Source organism: Geotrypetes seraphini, chromosome 3 (genome assembly GCF_902459505.1).
Source record: "Geotrypetes seraphini chromosome 3, aGeoSer1.1, whole genome shotgun sequence".
Lineage (NCBI taxonomy): Eukaryota > Metazoa > Chordata > Amphibia > Gymnophiona > Dermophiidae > Geotrypetes > Geotrypetes seraphini.
The window spans coordinates 153021036-153043073 of record NC_047086.1 but is presented as its reverse complement, the minus strand read 5'-3'; positions in this window follow the sequence as shown (position 1 = coordinate 153043073).

Here is a 22038-nt window from a genome sequence, read left to right as displayed (position 1 = left end):
TCAGTACTTAAGTCAGAGCACAGACAACAGTCTCAGTGACCTGTCCTTGCTTCAAGGTTGTATATTGTAGTTTATGCAGAGAGAAGCCTCAGGCTGAAAGGAAAAAAAGGGCTATAACAGGAGTCCCAGGGAGCTAGACTGGGAAGAGATTAGCACTGTACTCTAGGTGCAACTAGGTAGAAAGAAATAAGTTTGATAACAGGGACTTGCAGCTGCCCTTGTTAGGAGAAGGGAGTAGTATTTCTCCTGTTTTGCACTGTAAAGCAAAGGGAGACAGCACTAGAGGTACTGGGAAGTAAAAAGGATTTTGTATAATCTGTTATGCGAAGGGAAAACTGCAATGATGTGCAATCAGGGCCTACAGAGGTTGCATTCCACCCCCTAAAGGTCCTGAGGGTCCTGCTCTGAATTTGATTGGCTGAGCAGGCAACAGGCAGAAGCTGCTCAGCCAATCAAATTCAGATCAGTACTTCAGGGCCTTCAGGGGGGTTGAGAGAATCCCCAGCCCAAGATCACTGCTTTTTTATTTTTTTGCTTTACTTTTTGTTTGATGCAGTTTGACTGATTGAGCAGGCTTCCTACTCAAATTGCATCAAGCAAAAAGTAAACAAAAAAAACAAACAAACAGAAGAGCTGTAGAGCTGGGAATTCACTGAATCTCATAAAAGCCCTTGCCATACGCCAATGGGGAACAGAGTAGCATTCCGCCTACTCTGTGCAGTGAAATAGAAGGAATCAGCACTACACATGCGGGGAAATTAGAAGGAATTTGGCATTGCCCTGGTTGAAAGGGAAGCATTGGTTTAACCCAGTTAAAGCAGGCTAAGTAGGACCTGCTGGTAAATTCTATGGTGGTGGGGGAGGGGGGGACAAAAAAGTTGTTGATTTCTGATTAATTGGATTTAAGGTCCAGTGTCCAGTTCTATTTTTTTTTTTACAGTTACTTAAACACTGTAAAAAATTGAAGAAATATTTATGAAATGAGGGTAATATTAGAACTGAAGTAAAGGCTGCTTTGTTTACCTCATTGGAATAACTACAAGACGGCATTGTATCTTCCAAAACAGACAATATTCGTTTATTGTTAGTATAAAAACTTACAGTATTACAGCAGCAGAGACATATCTGAAAAATGTATTGTCAGTTCAGAATATGCAATGGAGAGAAGAACTTGCACCCATATGCTTAGCAGGGGGCTAGCAGATCCCCGTAGCATAAGTAAGTGAATCTCTCTGGCTCTACCTAAAATACACGTGATTTTTATACAGAGCAATTCTTCCTTTGTTCCAAGAAAGTCCATCCCCGAATTCTGGTTATGTAATTCCCTATTGGTACCTAAAATAATGTATAGCTAACTCCTCCTCCTCTCAGTTCACGCCTCTCTCACCTCCACCCCCCTCCCCAGTAAGGGGGGGGGGGCCTTGCAGAAACAGAGAACTCTGGGTGAACTTTCTTTCCCAAGCACTGAGATCACTTTATCACTTTGCTAATTAGTGGTTTTACAGTTCTGTGCATCTTTGAGATGGTGTCCTTGTATGCTGAAAGTTGGCAAAGGTGACCTTTCTACAATCCAGCTGCTTGGTTCCCATAACTTGGTTCAGAGACAGGGAGCAAATGTTTTGGTACCAAGTTCTCTCATCTCGCTACACCCACATCGTCCTGCAGGGATCCTTGCTCATTATAAAAGTTTTATGGCTTTCCAGGGTGCCTGGCATATGAAGTCATACAGCACTGATAACAGTTCAGCAGAACCTTGGAGAAATATCCTCCCAGCAGTGAATGGAAACAAAAACGTTGTTAGCATTGCAAAGGCTGCAGGTGTTTACAGACAGCAAGGTACAGGCTGGGCCTGGATATGGGAAAATATAGGTCTGTAGTGTCCAGTATACACAAGTGAGGCCAGTATGTCCAGTTGAATCATCTGTATGTCCAGGTTATATCCATGTCAGAACCTTAATGAATGATACCTTGTCATGAGGCATAAGTACTAGGGTGACCCCCCTAGATGTCACAATATCAAGGGTCTAGGAGAAACTGGAAAAATATTATAACTGCAGTGAATCTTTTTGTTTAAAAAAATAAATAAAAATAAGATGAAAAATAAGTTGCTATGTGTACTAAAAGTAGTAGAAGTTAATGTTCAGAAATTACAAGAGGTAGTAATGATTCCAAGATGACTTAAGCTGCCTCTGGGCTGGACAACTAGGCTTTCCTATGCCAGGCAACCATGTGATGATGGTCTGGAGGCTGAATTTTAAAGTTATGATTAAAATTTTTATTGGGGGGGGTTGGTGATCACTGGGGTAGTGTGTGGGGGTGTGTTTTATGTGTTTGCAGTGCTTATCTGGTGACTTTAGGTAGGTTTTTGTGACTTTGACCATGTTTTACATGGTCTAAGTCACAACGTCAAGTTCCATCTAGGCTCTGTTGTAAAACTTTCAGTTATACATGCTGTACGACTAAGTCTAAGCCAGCCCACGTCCCGCCAAACTCCCGCCCTTGACACGCCTCCTGAAATGCCCTGTTTAGCTTTGGTCGTTCAGCGGCACTATGAAGGCCTAGGTCGTTTAGAAATATGTCCAAAACCCGTTTTTACTTTCGGCACTTGGATGTTTTTGAGAAATGTTCATACAAGTGCCAACTTAGGCCAGTTTTTGGATGCTTTTCTCTTCGATTTATGAGCCCCATAGAATTCAAATTGCATATTTAACATTTTTTTGAGTAGCATGAAGTAGTGCATTGCAATTAAATCTTCTGTTTACCTTCCACCCAATAAAATTAGGTATCTTCCCTTGTGATAGCACAAATTGAACAATTCCCACATTTCACATACCCATCTTCCTGGGATACCTTTATGGACCATAAGTATGATTTGACTAGTTTATTTGTCCAATTAGTGTTACGAGTATAAGCAATCAAGAATTTGGTTTGAGAAAACTTATCATGTACTGATATTATAGTCCAATGTTTGGGGTTTTTTGGGTTTTTTAAAATTCTTTACTAACAAAAAGTGCAACACAATGTTCACATCAGTAATAATAAATAAGCACTTAAATACAATCAGTATTAGTACAACAATATATGCCCTCCCCCCTTAATTACCTTATAGTCCAATGTTTTTTTAATAATTGTGGCAATTTTATTTGAAAGTTTTGTGTATTTTTAAACATATGGTAATAAATTGTCTTCTACCTTCTTATCATGTGGCTGAAGAAGAGCATCCCAATGATTAAATAAGGCACGCTTAAACACCCTTTTTATTGTACTTCTTGGATATCCCCTTTGTAACAGTTTTTTTTTCAATCTCCTGAAGTTTTAAACAGATCCGTTTTGTCACAAATCCGTCTATACTTCAAATTGTTCTTAATGTGAAAAAGATGCATGCTTTCATATTGCATAACAGTGTTTCTATGTGTAAGTTTAGTATAAACATCAAAAATAAGAGTTATCACCATCTACAGTATTTATACTTTCACATCCAAGAACATAAACTCTTGGGGATGGCACATATGATCAAACTGAATGGTAGGATGACACATATTTAATTTGTCCACAAACATTTGCAAATCGGATCCTTTCAATATCATGAATATGCCCTTGATATATATGTAAAAATTTGTCCACATATTTACACTCTCATTCCAAAATTGAACTTCTGGATGAAACAATGGGCCGTCCTAGTGAATTATTGAGATTTTTTATGAATTTTAGGCAAAACAAGAAAAAAAACTCGGGATCTTAGCTTACTTGAAGTTCAAAAACGTGAACTCATTGTCATTCAGAAAACCAGAGATTTTAGCAGGCACAGTTAGATTTCTTTTTAAAAAAAATTATTTATTCATTTTCAATATTTTCAATAAGTGCAATACAAATTTGGATCATTTATTTACATTCCGGAGCAGGTTGATGTTACTCACATAAATATTATCACAAAAAGGGGAAGAGAAATAGATGTGTAAGATCTTTGACAGATTCTTGAACGATAACGAATATATATTTATGTGAGAAATGACGCAGTGGCTTGTGGATTTAGAAAGAAACTTAAGAATCGAAGGGAGTCTCTGCGTTTTATATAGGAATGGTTTAATATAAATTTGTTCTCTCCCTTTTCTTCTTTGGTTTGGATGACTGATCACAGTTAGATTTCTGCCAGTGATTATTGTTCAACATTTTATGTGTTTTAATATCAGAAAACTGACAGAATGCCTCTAACATGTATGCATTCTTATCCATCAAAACAATTGTGCCTCCCTTATCAGCGCAATGAATAATCACTGAAGATTATTCACTTACACCCTCTTTTACGAATGCATAGCATGGGTTATAGCGCCGGCAGCGGCGGTAACTGCTCCTACGCTCATAAGAATTCTATGAGCGTCGGAGCAGTTACCGCTGCTGCCGGCACTAAAACCTGCGCTATGCATTCGTAAAAGAGGGGTTTAAACCCTTAAGGGCCAAATTCTATTCTTTAGTTAAATGTCATGCACCCATACAGTTCTTTTTATCAAGATTTTCCAGATCATGAAGTACAAGATGATAAAATAACTCAATAGTATTTTAATTTCAAATCAGGACCTTAAAATTGACATGCAGCTTCTGATTGGTGAGGCCCGACTTTAGTGCAGGAAGAGGCGGTCGGAGCATACCGCGAGTGATTTCCTTCACTCGCCGGTGCTCCAGCTGCCCTCTCCTATCTCCCCCGGTAAAAAATGTATTTGCGGTTTTTCAAGATTCACGGGGGTTCCTGGAATGGAACCCTCGCAAATAGCAGGGGAGTACTTTATTATATATGCTTAACCTATAACCCATTCTGAGCTTTTGGGGGACAACAGGATATACAACGAAATACTACTGAAAAAGGCATGAGCCAAAACCAAATAAAATATTGAGGATTTATGGAAATAGGCTTTTTTTAATATTGTAGGTTCTCTTTTAAGTTGCAATTTGATATAGCGAATTGACATATGGGGACAAACAATAGAAGACTCCAAAGAACCAGGAGGAACCCATGAACTTTTTTGCCACACATTTGGAAAAGACTCCTTTCCTGAAATTCAGTTCCAAATTACATTTTCAGTTGTAGTTTCCTCACAAATCTCTCAAAATTTACACAGAACTGTAAAGAATCATGTTTTTTTGAGGGAACAAATGACAATCCCTTAGATAGGACTGATATTTCTGATGAAGATAACTAATAAGATGACAAGTTAATCACAGCGAGTTGTCCCTCTGTCTTAATCTGGTATTGGGGCCCCTCGGTTTCCTGATCAGTTTTTCCCAATCTCTCTAACTTGTTTTGTTTATGGCACTTTTTTTACCCCATATACCTCCCTGCCCTTCATTTTTTCCCTTAAAAGAACCAGATGTTAACTCAAAACCTTTCTGTGTAGGTACTCTCTCGCTTTTGTCAGTCACTTTTATCAGGGCCGCCATCAGAAATTTCTGGGCCCCTTACTGAGCAATCCTATTGGGCCCCCCCCCCCCACGCACCCCTTCCCCCCCTTTTGTCCAGGGGGGGGTGCTATCAGGTAATCGGCAGGGGACAAAAAAAAGTATGACAGCAGTGTTTATTGTTGTGCACAGCAGAAACATAAAGCATAATTTGTGCTATGGTGGCCTAGGACCAATGTTTCCTCTAAGGATTGATGAGGTGTGTGCAAAAAAAAATATGCATGAGCGACAAGTTACATACTCCACAAATTTATGAGCAGGCACGGAGGACGCATTTTTAAACAAATGTAGTTTATCCTTGTACTCCTTATGTATTTTTAATCATCTATGGATATGTTTGTATGTTTATTGTTCAAATGGTTTTATTTATTTCCCTAAATTTATTTTGAAAATATTTGATATTGCGTTTAAATCAAAATCTCAATAAACTTGAAACGAGTGCCCGTGAGATTGTGGGAGGGTTAAATACTCAAAACTTAGAAGAATAACAATTTACTTAAAGTTTTTGCTACGCCAGCTTTCTGGTATCTTTACATACAGTGGCGTACCTAGCATATGTAACACCCGGGGCCCATCATTTTTTGGCACACCCCCCATCTGTAAGAAAAACATGATTTTTAGAAACAAACCACACGTCACACATGAGTACCTAGGAAAAGGCAGCATCTTACATATTGCAGTGAGCAGTACATCAATACACCCATTGTAAAACTAAACAAGCTAGACCAGCACAGATCAATCCTACATCGTCAATCCTAACAGAAAACCATGTCTTTCGAACACAAAGAACACAGAAAACACCTTCGCCTAGTATGGAATATGTCATCACAAACGAACCCCTTCCCCTTTTACAAAACTGTATTGTGGATTTTAGCCACGGTGGTAACAGCCCTGACACTCATAGAATTCTGAGCATCAGAGCTGCTACCACCACGGCTGGCGCTAAAAAACGCTCCACAGTTTTGTAAAAAGGGGGATAAAATAGAAATACACAGTTTCAATGCTCTAGCTCAGAGATGCCCAAACTTTTTGGGCTTGCGAGCTACTTTAAAATGACCAAGTCAAAATGATCTACCAAAAATAAAATAAAAAAACACAAAGCACACTATACGCTGAGAAAATGTTAATTATCATTCCTATTCTGGGTTTTTTCAAAGAGGTCAAGGCAGATGACTCTATGCATTGTCACCTCAGTAACAACCATACAAAAATAGACAAATATACTCCCCATCCTTCTTATTAAACCACAATAGCAGTTTTTAGCGCAGGGAACTGCGCTAAATGCCCAGCGCTGCTCTCGACGCTCATAGGCTCCCTGCACTAAAAAACACTATTGCGATTTAGTAAAAGGGGGCCATAGTGCAAAATATAGACAGCATATATAAATTCAGACACATTTTGATCACTAAATTGAAAATAAAATCATTTTCCTACCTTTGTTTGGTAATTTCATCTGGTTTCACTTTATTCTTCTGACTGTGCATCCAATATTTATTCCCTTCTTTCAGCCTCCTGTATGCTTCCTCTCCTCCAGACTTCATTCCCTCCCCCAACTTTTTCTTTCTTTCTCTATGTCTGTCTTTCTCTGATTCTGTGCCCCATTTTTTTGCTTTGTTTCTGTTCCCTGTCCCCCACCCCTTCTTTCTTTCTTCCTTCCTTCCTCCGTGCCCCATTTTTTGCTTTTTTTTCTGGCTCCCTGTCCCCCCCCACACACACACCTTCTTTCTTTCTTCCTTCCTGCCTCCCCCATGCCACCACCGCCGCGGAATAGGCTGCTGCCGCTGCCGCAATCGGGAACAGGCCGAAATCTCCCTGCTTCTCTTCTGCACTGGGCCGATCAACTCTCGCCGCCCGACGTCAATTCTAACGTCGGAAAGGACGTTCCGGGCAGCCAGGCAGCGATTGGCTAGCCAGAACGTCCTCTCGACGTCAGAATTGATGTCGTGCCACCGCAAGAGTTGGTCAGCCCCGCAGGGAAGAGAAGCAGGGAGATCAAAGACACGGTGCCGGCCTGATCCCTGATGGCAGCAGTGAGAAGGGAAGGGAAGCAGGTTGGGCACCACTGCTCTAGGCGAGCCGCGAGCCGCACGCTAAGGAGAACAGTTGACCGCCCCCCTCTTGGTACGCCACTGCAGCAGCAGTGTGTCTGGCCGGCTCATTCGTTCAAAGCCGCGGGTGGCGGCTCCTTGCGAGATCCACGCCTGCGTCTGAAGCCTCTCTGATGGTATGACATCAGAGAGGCTTCCGATGCAGGAGTGGATAGCGCAAGGAGCCGCCAACCCGCGGCTTTGAACGAAAGAGCCGGCTGCTGCTCCAAAAGGAAGAGAATGATCGCCTCCAGACCGCGAGCCACAAATAAAACCTGGAGAGCCACACGCGGGCCACGTGTTTGAGACCGCTGCCTTAGAGGGAACACTGCCTAGGACCCTGGGGGAGCCCGGGCCCCCTGTCACCTCCGGGCCCCTGAATGCAGGACTGGTAGTACTGCCCTGATGGCGGCCCTGACTTTTATCCATCGATCCACAAAACTATTAGAATAGTTCTTTGTGTCTCTGTAATTTCTTATACTTATTAGATTTAGGGCTCCTTTTATGAAGCGCGCTAGGGTTTTTAGCGCACGTACATTTTTAGCGTGCGTTAATCCCCGCACTAGCCAAAAAACTACCGCCTGCTCAAGAGGAGGCGGAAGCGGTTAGCGTGGCCGGCAAATTAGCGCAGTTTCGTAAAAGGAGCCCTTAATCTCCTTATAAAACTTCTCCAATTTAGTTTCTAAATCCTTTTTCATTATCCCAAAATTATGGAAAGTGGAGAAAACGCACATCTTCTCTTTCAACTTTGTTTTCTTCATTTCCAACTTTAATTATACTTTTTGAATTAGTAGCAACATTAAATCTAATAAACACTGATTAAGTATACTGTTCCATTTAGCTACAAAATCCCCATCTTCAGAGAGTAATTTCAATCCTTTGGGCATCCATAATGCTCTTGGAATAACTTCTATCTTACAATATTCTACCAGGGCAGCCCTGTACATCACCAATCTTATATGCTGTATGTTTTATACTCCTCAAATAATTCAGTCAATTCATTTCAGTCATTTGTTTAGGTAATTTAATTGTTGACTAGACGGGTTTCCCATACACATTCCTAAAGTAGATGCAAACCTATTTTCTACAGTTTTTGGTTTTGTGGGTTTGATCCCGGTGTGGTTAGTTTTGTACCCAAATGAAAATCAACATTCTCCTTCCCTGAAACATTTAAAGTGTCAGAATTTGCTACCTTTCCATCCCTGCAAGCTCTAGTCTAACAGCCACTCATTGCATTCTATGGTGGGACCACATATATGAGATCACAGACAAAGCCGCATTAGGGCGCCAGCCGCTACCACCTCCTTTTGAGCAGGCGGTAGATTTTCAGCTAGCGTGCACTAATCAAGTGCGTGCATTAAGAACGCTAGCACACCTTTGTAAAATTAGCCCCAAGTCTCTCATTGGATAGATATTCTTTTTAATTTTATAAATGAATACTTACTAGAAATCAAAACAATAAAGTAGGAACTGAAGGGGTAACTACTGTATCTAGCCAGCAGCGGTGAACCTTTAGCTGGCTTTATGCTCCAATATTCCAAGCCAGATCATAGGCAGGCACCAACACTGAAGATCTGGGTTTATGCAGCCAGCTAACTCATATGCTAAGTACAATATTCAGCAATTAATCACATAAGCGACACCACCATAAAGATAGGACTGTATATTATGCAATCTGATTTTGCCACTTAATTTAGGTGGTTAAGTATTCAATATTGATACTTAACTGCATAAGTGCTGACTCCGCTCTTGGACCACCCACAAAACAGCCAGCTTTCAGTTTAGTGGTCAGTGCTAATATTGTATATACTCAAATATAAACCAATCTGAATATAAACTGAGGTAGCCAGTGGTGTAGGGAGGGTGAGAGGCATCCCTCCCCCACCCTCGTCTCCGCTCCTCTGCTCCTTTCCCGATCCCGCCTGCCGCGCACACCTCCCCTTCCCTTCCCTTCCCCCATACCTCTAGTTGAAGTTGTTTCTCGCTGCAGTGAACAACATGCTGCTCACAAACCTGTCGGTTATCCCTCTGATGTCACTTCCTATGTGCGGCACCTGGAAGTGACGTCAGTGGGAGAGGCAATATTCAGGGGTTACGAAGATCACGTTGCTGACCGCCACGAACAACAACTTCTAATAGAGGTATGGGGGAAGGGAAGGAGGAGAAGAATAGGGGAGGAAGGAGGGGAGGGAAGGAGGGGAGGAATAGGAAGAGGTGGGGTGGAGAGAAGGAGGGTGTCAGTGTCCCTACCAAAATTGGACTTTAGGTCAGACAGTTCCCCTTTTCTACGCCACTGGAGGTAACCCTTCTCCTAAAAAAGGGGAAAAAAGGTTAAATCAAATATAAATCAAGGATTTATACAAAAGTGCCCTGCCCTGCCAAGCTCTACACTCTCTCCTCCCTTCCTCCCTCCCCTGATGTCTTATAGGCCTGCCCTATGCCTCTCTTAAGCTCTGGTGATCCAGCGGTGAACCAGGACAGCAGGGATCCCTCCTGCCTCCTATCCTGGCTGATTCTGAAACATTACTCCTGCCTCCCACCTCTCAGACCTCTAGAAAACCTATCTTGAAAGCCCTGGTGGTCCAGCAGTGAACTGGGACAGGAGTGATCTTTCTACACTCCTGCCCCATGCAGAGCCGTTATCTAAAATGGCTGTCATGAGTTCTTGCAGCAATTTCATGAGTTCCCATAGTCTCGCAAGGTTGCTGTGAGAAGTTGTGGCAGCCATTATAGGTAGCAGCTCTGCCTTGGTTCATCGCAGGGCCACTAGTGCTTACAAGGTAGGATTTCTAGAGGTCTGGGAGGCAGGAGTAGTAAAAGGGGGGGTGATCCACCCCAGGCAACGTCTTGGTGAGGGCAAAGGCACCTGTCCTTCTCTCTGCCCCCTCCGTTCCTTCCCCGCCCCTACTGCCTGGCATGCATGCCACTTCCCTTCACCCGTACCTTAATAACATTTCTGGCATGAGCAGCAACCCCCAACTTTCTGTCATGCCATTGTCAGCTCTTCCTCTGACATCACTTCCTGGACCCGTGCCTAGGAAGTGACATCAGAGGAAGAGCCAATGCTGGTGCGACAGCAGCTTGGGGGTTGCTGACCATGCCTGGAATGTTACATAGGTCTGGAGGAAGGGAAGTAGTGCGTGTGCACGGCAGGAGAGTGCGGAGAAGGAGCGTGTGGAGATGGGGGAGCAGAGGAGGGTGGAGCAACCTATCACCCTCGCTAAGCCACTGGGAACCACCCTGGGAACCTCTCACCCTTGCTAAGCCACTGGGCGCGAGGGAGGTGTGATGTTTTAGAATCATCCGGGACAAGGGGCAGAAGGGTCCCTCCTGTTCCAGCTCACCGCTGGACCACCAGGGATTATTGCAGGCCCAGGGAAGGCCTGGAACAGGTCTGGGAGAGGGAGCGGGTGGGCACTGACTCGAATATACAGTACACTGAGACCCCCATTTATGGATCATTTTATTGGCCCAAAAATCTTGGTTTATATACAGTTAAGTGCTGCTGAATGTCAGTGGATAACCCTACACAGGTGATTTAACCATCCAGGAATTTCTCCTGACCACGTAAATCACTTATTTTACAAATTTTATTTTTTTTCCCAGGATTGCTGTATTTTAGTAACAGATCCCTTGGAAGGGCTCTTTTCATTAGTTTTATTTTGAATTTTTCTTTCTTACAAAGAGCGTCTAACATGATTATGATGGTAAGAAAGAGTGTATCTGTACACCACCTAATGCATAAAAAGGAAAGTAACCCCCTCCCCCCCCAGCCAGGACCATCAAGAGGGAGCAGGGGGTAAGATTCTCCAGGACAGGCTTTCAAGGAGGGGCCCAGCTCTGCAGTCCTGCATCTTCCTCCCTTTGTTCCCTTAACAACAGTGGTGTACCAAGGGAGGGGGAAGGGGGGCGGTCCGCCCCGGGTGCACACTTCAAGGGGTGCACAGCCGGCCACCCTCCCTATTCTGCCGCTGCTGCTTTCCTTAACCAGCAGCAGTGACAGTAACTTCAAATCAGGGCCCAGCTTGTGCTCCCTCTGGCGGATGTTTAGTTTCTGGCCGGCTCCCCTGCAGCAGTTTTTCCATTCAAAGATGTAGCCGTCGGCTCCTCGCACAATCCACAGCTGCATCGGAGGCGTTCCTTCTGATGTCACAATGTCAGAGAGAAGGCTATCGATGCAGTCGCAGATCGCGGAAGGTGTCGATGCCCGCGGCTTTGAATGGAAAACCGGCTGCAGCAAGGAACCGGCCAGAAACGCTTTTGCTGCACAGGGCAGGGAAGAGAAATGTTGCTGCTGTACAGGGAAGGGAGGGGGGAGAGAAATGCTGTTGCTACACAGGGAAGGGTAGGGAGAGAAATGTTGCTGCTACACAGGGAAAGGGGGGAGAGAAATGCTGTTGCTACACAGGGAAGGGGGGAGATAAATGATACTGCTGCTGCACAGGGAAGTGGTGGGGAGAAATGCTGCTGCTGCACAGGGAAGGGAAGAGGGGAGAGAAATACTGCTACTGTAGCACCCAATTGGGGAGACAGAGGGGAGGAGAGATAAGGAAGACAATGGAGAGGAACTAGAGATGCCAAGTCCATGGGAAGGAGGGAAAGGAAAGGAGATACCAGACCATGGAGGGGGAGGGAGAGATGCCAGAGCATGGGGGAGGGAAGGAGATGGATGTCAGACCAATGAGGATGAAGGGAGAGATGGAAGGGGGAGGCATAAAGTTTCTGGAAGGGGAATAGAAGGAGAGAAGATGCCCTATAGAAGGGGCAGAGAGAGGGAAGATGGTGGATGAAAGAAAGTGATAAGAAGATGAGGAAAGATGGCAGCAGGCTGGGCTATGGTTTCCTCATCAAATAACTACTCAGACCTCTATTGTGCCTTTCAACACACTCTGCTCTACATACTCATTACCTCCTTCCACATTTTCTCAATGGCTTTCCCTCACTGAAGCAATATCCTCTCAGTCCCTACGATTTGACTTTGAGTTATCCATTCACACTATACGCCATTGGTCTTTACTGGCTATATCGAAGGGCAAAGCAATCTCTTTATTTTACAGCATACTAAGGGACAACTCCTTTATCTTTTCTCCTCATTCCATGAAACACTGGGAATCCATACTAACAACCCCTCTTACTGATGTTGACTGGGATCTTTTTTGGTCCTCAACAAATCGTCCTCTCTTATCTTCCAGAGTTTCACAGTCAATGTTCTTCGTCATGTGGAATGCGGTATGGACTCCTTTTCGGATGTGGAAAGCCAACCTTAAACAAAACTCTATATGCTGGAATTGTATGAAGGAGGCCGGAACCCTTGATCATATGCTCTTCCACTGCACTCCAGTTCGCTCCTTCTGGTCTCGCATTTGGGACACTATAAAACATGTTACTAACTGTTCGGATGAACTTTCTTTGGATATTATAATTCTCAGATCTCAGCACCCCTGCTTTATTCTTTCGAATTGTCCTCCTAAACTTATTGACACTATGTTTGTGACTGCCCTTATGCATATATTGAAGAATTGGAAATCCTCTTCATCATTGGACTATACTTTTTGGTGGAAATCTTTGTGCATGTATCATAAATTTGAATCATATGCTTATGAGAAGAAAAATATTGCTCGACTATCCATGAACATGACACTATGCAACTCACCTTGGAAATTCTTAGACTCCTATGTTAGATCTGTTTCATAGACACTCCTGTCCTTCTCTCTTTCTCTTTCTCTCCTTCTCTTTCTTTTATCTTTTCTCTCCTTCTTTCTTTCTTTCTGTTTTCTTATAAACAGTCCAAGTACTTTGGATCTCTTAGAAGGTTTCAAACCCAATTACAATTGATTGTAGTTACTGCTGTGTTACACTAAGTGTTATTAGTTTCGAGATCCCGGTGTCGTACATGTATCTGAATGCATTATTGGACTGTATCTTTTCATAAAGCTTAATAAAAATATTGAACTTAAAAAAAAAGAAGATGAGGAAAGCAGAAACCAGAGAAGACAAGGTAGAAAAAAATTCTATTTATTTATTTTTTTGCTTTAGGGAAGATGCATCGCTGTTTCTGTGTTGCAATGTATGCAGAGTCCAGCTTCTTGCTGGTTCAATTTTTAATCTTTGTCTATGTATTTCTATTTTATCCCCCTTATACAAAACTGTGGGCGTTTTTTAGCGCCAGCCGTGGTGGTAGCAGCTCTGATGCTCAGAATTCTATAAACGTCAGAGCTGTTATCACCGTGGCTAAAATCCACACTACAGTTTTGTAAAAGGGGGAGGGGTTAGTTTGTGATGACATATTCCATACTAGGCGAAGGTGTTTTCTGTGTTCTGTGTGTTCAAAAGACATGGTTTTCTGTTAGGATTGACGGTGTAGGATTGATCTGTACTACGGTAGTCTGGTTTGTTTAGTTTTACAATGGGTGTATTGATGTTGTACTGCTCACTGCAGTATGTAAGATGCTGCGTTTTCCTAGGTGCTTATGTGTGATGTGTGGATTATTACTAAAAATCATGTTTTTCATACAAATGAGGGGGAGGGGTCAAAAAATGATGGGCCCCGAGTATCACATATGCTAGGTACGCCACTGCTTAACAAGCCTCTCTTTGAAGGGGATACTGGCAGCAGAGGCAAAAAATCTAATATGCCGCCTGTGGCTGACCAGGAAACCTCCCCTCTGTTGTATTCTGCCCCCTTCACATGTAACTTCCTGACACAGCAGAGGGGAGGTTTCCCAGCCAGCCACAATCAGCCTGTGAGAACCACTGCCAGTGGGATGGGACAGGGGCAGGACCGGACTGCCAATATTATTTGCCCAAGCCCAGTTTTGTCTCTTGGTAGCCCTGGTAACCCCTAGCTGAAAGCTTTCTTGAACCTATTTATAGACAAAATTTTAAAAAATGAAAGCATATTTTAACAATTACCATTTTGGCATAGTGCTCTAAACTTAAAATAAATAAGTAAAACATGGTGACTAATTCCCATTACACTTAAACCATAGCAAATACAAAGGTACATCCTAGAGAAAGACACAGAGATGATATAGTAACCTTCTGAAGTATTCTTTTAAGAAAAAGAATACTTGGTTTTAAAGTACCTGACACTTCTGAATCGGTTCACTCTGTGCTTCAATAGTGATCTTTGGTGAGTGGCAGGTGGGGGTGAATGGAGTAGGGGATTTGTAGATTTTTTTTTTTTTAAAGCAGAGGGATATAAACTCAAATCCATGAAAACTGACACAGGTTCTAACAAATATAAAGAGGAAGGCAGAAGGGGGTTGGAGGAAGTCAGATGGCAAAATGCACAAAGCTTTGTTATTCTTTTCTTTTCAAGGTGCTTTGCATTCCCCAAGATATCCCTATCCTCCACTTGCTAAAAACAAGGCGTGGAGCTGACTTTAAAGGTTTCAGTGTCAATCACCTGCAATTAGCAGCTTCCACTTTGGTCAAATACTTCCACAAGTCTGCAGGAGTCATGTTTCCCCTGGGATCTCTCTTGCTTTGCACTTGTTGTTTTTAAAATGGTTCTCATTATCCTTATTGTTCGTGCTTTACTGAGCATACACTGCTCTAGGATTAAGTTGTCTCCACTAGGATGAACTGGTTGGGTGCATTGCAATCAGCTAAAGGGGATAAAATTATTGTAACTTTCAGATCTTTTTTTTTTTATTTATTTAAATAATCACATTGGGGGAGGGGGGGAGAAGTTATCAACACAATAGGCTACCTTTAATATGTTGTTATTTTACTGTTAACCCTAGTTATTAGTAAAAAAAAAAAAAAAGTCTTGTTGCTGAAAATGAGACCCATGGCAAAACAACACAGGTTAGTGGTAAAATAACCTGTCTTAATGGTAGCACATGTTGATAATTATACTCCTATATGTTATTCCTATTCTGTTTTTGCCATAAGCTCAAAATGTAGGAATGTGTCCTTGTAAACTGTTATATAGAAAGTTAAAGAGCAGGAGTTATTGAACACAGAATCTGCTTGAGGAAGAAATTGAAGGACAAATCTCTAGCTGAGCATTCTTTGGAGAAAGATCACAATTTTAATGAATATAGAATTTTTCGTTGTCTGTCTTGAAGAGGTGGAGATTTTGATTAGGTTTTGTCAAGATATGAATGTACTGGGGAGGGAGTTATTGTTAAATATATTAAGCTTAATTCTTATGAAAATTTGCATTATTTATTGTAGTCTGATTGAAATTAAACATAGCATGATGTTTTATTCTTTATTTTTAAAGTTTATTAGTGTTTTTTTGATTAATCGCTTAATCACAATTCAAAGCAATGAACAGAAATAATAAACATTAAAATTACAATATTAAGGGGTAATACAATATTTAACATAGACTTAAAATCAAACAGGACTATTAACAAACTTCACAGACAAGAAAAAGGGGAAAAAAGGGAATTGAACTACAAAATAATATAAATAGAATAGTTAGGGAAAAAAACTCAAGGTAGGGGATGTAAAATTTCATAATCAAAATCAACACAATTAATAAATCCAAGAGGGAAAACTCAAAAGCATCTTTAAAAAGAAATGTTTTTAAATTAGTCTTAAATTTATCGAGGTTGTGTTCTTCTCTCAAATAGATAGGAAGAGATTTCCAGACTTGAGGAGCTGTAACGGAAAAAATAAATTGTCGTCTAGTATTGATGATCTTGAGAGAAGGAATTGTCAATAGATGTTGTTCGCTTGACCGTAATATTAAATAATAGGTAATTTCTGCAGTCTATCTATATATATAAAATCGGAGGTATGTATGTGTGTATGTGTGTGTGTATGTGCCGCGATCACGCAAAAACGGCGACCGATTTGAACGAAACTTGGTATGCAGATCCCTCACTACCTGGGATGATATGTTCTGGGGGTCTCGCGGCCCACCTGCACACGTGGGCGGAGCTACAAACATAAAATCAGATTTCACCCATTCATGTCAATGGAAAAAATGTAAAAAGCTGCCATTCTCACAGTAATTCAAAAACGGCTTGACCGATTTGAACAAAAATTAGTATGCAGATCCCTCACTACCTGTGGTGATATGTTCTGGGGGTCTCGCGGCCCACCTGCACACGTGGGCGGAGCTACAAACAGAAAATCGGATTTCACCCATTCATGTCAATGGAAAAAATGTAAAACGCTGCCATTCTCACAGTAATTCAAAAACGGCTTGACCGATTTGAACGAAACTTGGTATGCAGATCCCTCACTACCTGGGGTGATATGTTCTGGGTGTCTCCCGGCCCCCCTGCACACGTGGGCGGAGCAACAAACAGAAAATCAGATTTCACCCATTCATGTCAATGGAAAATATGTAAAAAGCTGCCATTCTCACAGTAATTCAAAAACGGCTTGACCGATTTGAACGAAACTTGGTATGCAGATCCCTCACTACCTGGGGTGATATGTTCTGGGGGTCTCTCGGCCCACAACTCTATGTTGCTTGCTCAAGGGTGGGTTCACCCAAGAATTTATATGTTCTTGCTCCTGGAGGTGAAACTAAAAATGTTGTTTATAATCACGTTTTGCGTTAGTTGTATTGTATTCATTTTGTCAAATATTTCACATTATAATTTGAATATTGTACTTTTTATTAAGCTGTAAAAAAATAATTTCATTCACCACTATAAAGTATCTTTATTTGAATCCATTTACAGTGTTATTGCTATAATTAAATACCCGTGCAATGCCGGGGCATCAGCTAGTTTTATATATAACTAGCTGTTCACCCAGCGTTGCCCAGATATTTATTTATCCCAATCTTCCGGTATTGATAGACTTGTATTCAGTGATTACGCCTGGTAAAATGGGAAGTATTTGACAATTACGGTTACTTTCAAATTCCCTTGGGTTTTGGTGTACATTCACTTGAGGATTATCATGACACAAATTTTCAGTTTTCACTTTCTTATATATTGTTGAATAACTATGTGACATCATTCCCCAAGCTTCACACAATTGGTCAAAGCAGCTCCATCTATGTAAAACACATGTCACACATGTCACCCCCTTTCCACCCCCACAGTATTTTCCCCCAGATAGTAAGTGATATGTATACAAAGTTTGGTTGAAATCTCTCCATGCGTTTCAGAATTATGCTGGAACATACATACATACACACATAGATACATCTGATTTTATATATACTGATTTCATCTTAGGTATTAGAAACAGAAAAATGAAAGCAGATAAAGACCATATAGCCTATCTAGTCTGCCAATCCATGTCATCTACTATTCTTTCCTTTCTCTTAGAGATCCAATGTTATTGTCCTAAGCTTTCTTGAATTTAGATACACTTTTCATCTCCACTACCTCTACCAGGAGACCATTCCATGCATTCACCACCTTTCCTATGAAAAAGTATTTTCTGTGGCATCACCTTCATCTTATGCCCCTCATTCCAGAGTTTCCTGTCAACTGAAAAAGAATCACCTCATGTGTGTTTATGCCATATATATATTTAAATGTCTCTATCATATCTCCCCTCTCCTATATTTCCTCCAAAGTATACATATTGAGATCTTAAGTCTGTCCCCAAACACTTTATGATGACCACCGACCATTTTAGCAGCAGTTCTCTGGACTGACTCCAGAGAACTTACTTTTGAAGGTGCAATCTCCAGAATTGCACACAATATTCTAAATAAGGTCTCACCAGAGGCTTATTCAAGGGCATTATTACCTATTTTTCCTACTGGTCATTCCTCCCTCTATGCACCCAAGCATCCTTCCAGCTTTTGCCGTTGCTTTTTCTATTTGTTTAACCACCTTAAGTTTATCACATACAATCACACCCAAGGCCTGCTCCTCTTTCGTATACAAAAATTCTTTAACCCCTAATCTGTACCATTCCCTTAGGTTTTTGAAGCCCTAATGCATTAAATTAGTTTGTTATAACATTTAATAAGTCTTGAATAAGACAGATTGGTAGATTGATGCCACAGAATTTTAACATTGGGTTCTTATGCTTGGTTTATTTGACATCTTTTAATTGAAATAAGGTATAGATCAGGGGTGTCCAACCTGTGGCCCGATGGGCGCATGCGTCCCCGTGAAGTATTTTGTGTGGCCCCGGTCGAGGGCGATGCAGTGTTTTCCTCTGCTGCCCCTGGGTGTTTACCGTCTTGCCGGCTCCTTCCTCTGTCTTGCTGCAGCGTTTGCGCATTTGTGTGGCCCCAGAAACATTTTTTTCGGGCAATGCAACCCAGGGAAGCCAAAAGGTTGAACACTCCTGGTATAGATGGATTAATATGAATATGATATTCTAGTTGTAATGGTGATATCAATATTAATTTGATAAAGTGGTTTGAAAGTTTAATTTAGATGTATATATCTAGCATTCCCTTAAGTGTGACATATTGGGTGATGCTTTTGCCTACTGAACTCCAAGGCAGCAAGAAGCATAAAGATATACAGTATTAGGTTTGATGTATACAAGTATTTTAATTTCAAATCAGGACCTTAAAATTGACATGCAGCTTCTGATTGGTGAGGCCCGACTTTAGTTCAGGAAGAGGCGGTCGGAGCATACCGCGAGTGATTTCCTTCACTCGCCGGTGCTCCAGCTGCCCTCTCCTATCTCCCCCGGTAAAAAATGTATTTGCGGTTTTTCAAGATTCACGGGGGTTCCTGGAATGGAACCCCCGCAAATAGCGGGGGAGTACTTTATTATATATGCTTAACCTATAACCCATTCTGAGCTTTTGGGGGACAACAGGATATACAACGAAATACTACTGAAAAAGGCATGAGCCAAAACCAAATAAAATATTGAGGATTTATGGAAATAGGCTTTTTTTAATATTGTAGGTTCTCTTTTAAGTTGCAATTTGATATAGCGAATTGACATATGGGGACAAACATCAGTTGAGTATTCTTGGTATACAATGCAATTGTTTTGGGTTTGTGCTAAGAATGCAGGAATTATAGAAACAAAATCATAAAATAGCAGCTTAATCCTTTTTCTGTAAGAAAGAAAATGCTCTCTTGATGTCAACGTTCTGCTATTCATGGATTAGTTGCACACAAAGAGCGTGTTTTTTTCAGCACTGATCTGTGCCTGAAGCGGGACAGCATAAGCATGGAGAGACAAATCTTGTGATTTTCATGTTTGCTCTAAATGACACTAGAAAAGATTCATACTCCTAAAGCATTCTTGTTATGTCATGCAAGTAATCAGTAAGGGAGACAGAAATAAAAGCGCAATATATTATATTGTACTTAAACTGAAATACATGTGCTGCAGAAAATGATATGTGTCATCCAAACACATATGGATGAAGGCGACTTGTCCAGTTTTAAGTATACTGAATTGAAAGAAAGATGTACAAGGATGTGAAGGAGACAGAACCAGAGGACTGAATAATATTTATTTTACAAATTTTTATTTCACACTATCTTCCAGTCTAGGTAGATTACAAAATGCCGAGCTGCCCTTAGGAATAAATGGGTGGCTTGGCATTTAGTTTGCTCTGTTTGGCAACGAGGCTTGATATTTGTGACAGTATGTAGTATTTTGTATAAAATCTGAAAATTTGTCACCATACATCCTATATAATAAAACGCTAGCCGTGCATGCGCACTCCTACTTTCGTGTTCTGTGTTCCCTGTTCCATGTTCTGTAGGTCTGTGGCCAAGCAGGAGTGTGCATGCGCGAGTCCCCAGCTCCTACCTACACTCGCAGCACTGGCCGCCATTGCTGGACTCCCTGTTCTTTGGTAACTCAGTTCTCCCGACGTCTTGCCGCCCCTCCCCCTTCCCGTGGTCCCGACTCCAACCTGCCTACTCCAGCAGCCTGCAGTACTCTGCACACGCTGCTTCGGGCCCTTCTACTGCCCTGATTTACTCTGGCATGTCTCTGATGACATCATCAGAGATGCGGCAGAGTAAATCAGGGCAGTAGAAGGGCCCAAAGCAGCGTGTGCAGAGTGTTGCAGGCTGGAGTCGGCAGGTTTGTCGGGACCGCGGGAAGGAAAGGGAAGGGGGGGCGGCAACGGACTAAAGAAGCTGGCTAGACCGTGAGAAGGGAAAGGGGGGGAAGGGAAAACGCTGCTGCTGCACAGGGAAGTGGTGTGGAGGAAGGGAATGCTGCTGTGGCTGCACAGGGAAGTGGGGGGGGGGAGGGGGAGAGAAATGCTGCTGCATAGGAGGCAGGGAGAGAGACAGACAGATAGAAAGAAAGACAGACAGTGGGAGGAAGGGAGACAGAAAGAAAAGAAGAAAGACACAGGGGCAGGGAGAGACAAAAAGACAGACAGACAAAGGGGGCCAGGGAGAGAGACAGACAGAAAGAAAGATAGCGGGAGGGAGAGAGAGACAGAAATAAAGAAAGACAGACAGACATATATTCTAGCACCCGTTAATGTAACGGGCTTAATGACTAGTAAGATAATATATCAATTATATCAAAACTAACAGTTTTACACAAACATCTTAGCTTCCTAAATTGCAAAAGTCCTGGCAAAGTCCACAGTTCAACAGGCAGTGTCCCCTCAAAATAAAACACAATAGCCTCAAAGCACAATCGTGCCCCCTCAAAGTTAAACATGGACTCTCAGTAGGCCCTCTTTTACTAAGGTGCGCTAACCAATTAGCGCGTGCTAATCGATTTAGTGTGCACTAAACGCTAACGCGTGAATGTTAGTCTATGGTTAGCGCACCTTAGTAAAAGAGGGGGTTAATCTCACATGTTTAAAAGATGGTACATTGAATAAGAATTTGTCTATTGAGCGCAAATTGTGCACTGGTTTCAAAACATGAAAGGCTTCGCTAATTAGGGATATATTTCTTTAGTAGACTTCATTGCTATCCAGAAAATCATTGGCCAGTAAGTGCTGGCATCTGCTACACTCTCCTATTAATTCTTACGGTGTTTGCTTCATGTAAGCAGTTTGAAGTTATCCAAATGTTAAGTGATATATGGCCCAGCATTTCTGGTTTCATGCCTTCAGCCTGAGCTGTCATCACAAGTGGAACATGTTTAGAGTGTGGTCAATACTGAAACACCCATATGCAGTTGGCAATGGAAGCAATGCATGCAAATCTCTCTCATGAATATTAATTGTTAGGGTTAACAGATGTCCTTTTGGAGGCTTTTCAAAAACCGGCACTTTGTCCAGGTTTTGAAAAGCTTCCTTGAAATCGCGTCAGGCAGGCGCAGGCAGTGGGGAGCGGGGCTGGGGCTGGGGCGGAGCTAGGGTGGGACTGGGAGTGAGACTGGGGCATAATGAGATGGGGATGGTGGAACTGGGCGGGTCTAGGGGTTCCAGATTTTAAAATCTAGTAACCCTATTAATTGTAGATATTTTGAAAATGTGATTAAATGGTGGTTCCCTAGGACAGGGTTGGGAATAATTGCTCTAGAGAAGGTCTTAGTATTCCTGCAACTTTCTTGGGAAGTATGCAGAAGTGATCTGTATATTTCTTTCAAGATTTGAACTGTGTAAAGCAAGGGTCCTAAAATACAGTTTTTGAGGTCCAAAACCCTACATACAATGGAGACA